We start from the raw sequence: 849 nt of genomic DNA, 5'->3' as shown, positions 1-849 counted from the left end.
TTTCACTATACCACCCGAATATGTATTAGTTGTTTCTTTTAGATTACTCACAAGTCCACTGAAAGCACAGTTTGCTGTTATAGCAGTTCACAATGTGGGAATCATTTTGTATTGTTTTACTGAACACTTCGGCACAAATTTTGGAAGGCACATTTACAGTGACCTCATTCACGCTTGTCTGGGTCAATAAATTTTCTTCTCCTGTCTTATTTACAGTGTCTTTTTGCTTTTCTCATCTTTCATGCGAACTATTTGTTGCATTTTCACTATCGGCAGTGGAAAGTACTTGAAATGTGTTTTCGTGCACAAAACTTGTGTTACGTTCACAGGTTTTCTGATTATGCACTTATGTGTTGCTGTTATGTCACTTTGCATTTGACCTCTTTTCCGTAACGGACGAACTATCTCGCGCAAATTTTAGCGTATTCAGCTCACTGTTTTGTTGTTGTATTTTCGAAATATCCGTTTTCAAACTACCGATTATGAACTGTAAGCTCGTTATGCGTTCATTCAGTTTCGTAATTTCGTCTTTACAGGTTTCACACGATTCCTTTTTTACAGCAAAATTTACATTTTTCTGGAAGAACACTTGCTTTACCTTCACTCTAGCCGCCATCTTGTTATCAGAAACGTAAGCCGATATTACACTGCCATATTTCTTTGACAAAGAAATATGAGCAAATATTTTTGAAATTTCTTTGATAAAGATCTTTGGCTTGGCCCTAAAAAGGGGTACTACACCATGTTGTTGTTATTGTTGTGGTCTTCAGTCCAGAGACGTGGTTTGATGCCACTCACCATGCTACTCTATCCTGTGCAAGTCTCTTCATCTACGAATAACTACTGCAA

The sequence above is a fragment of the Schistocerca americana genome, chromosome 7 (assembly GCF_021461395.2).
Source record: "Schistocerca americana isolate TAMUIC-IGC-003095 chromosome 7, iqSchAmer2.1, whole genome shotgun sequence".
Classification (NCBI taxonomy): domain Eukaryota; kingdom Metazoa; phylum Arthropoda; class Insecta; order Orthoptera; family Acrididae; genus Schistocerca; species Schistocerca americana.
The sequence above is the reverse complement of the archived record's forward strand: the minus strand, read 5'-3'. Positions refer to the sequence as shown.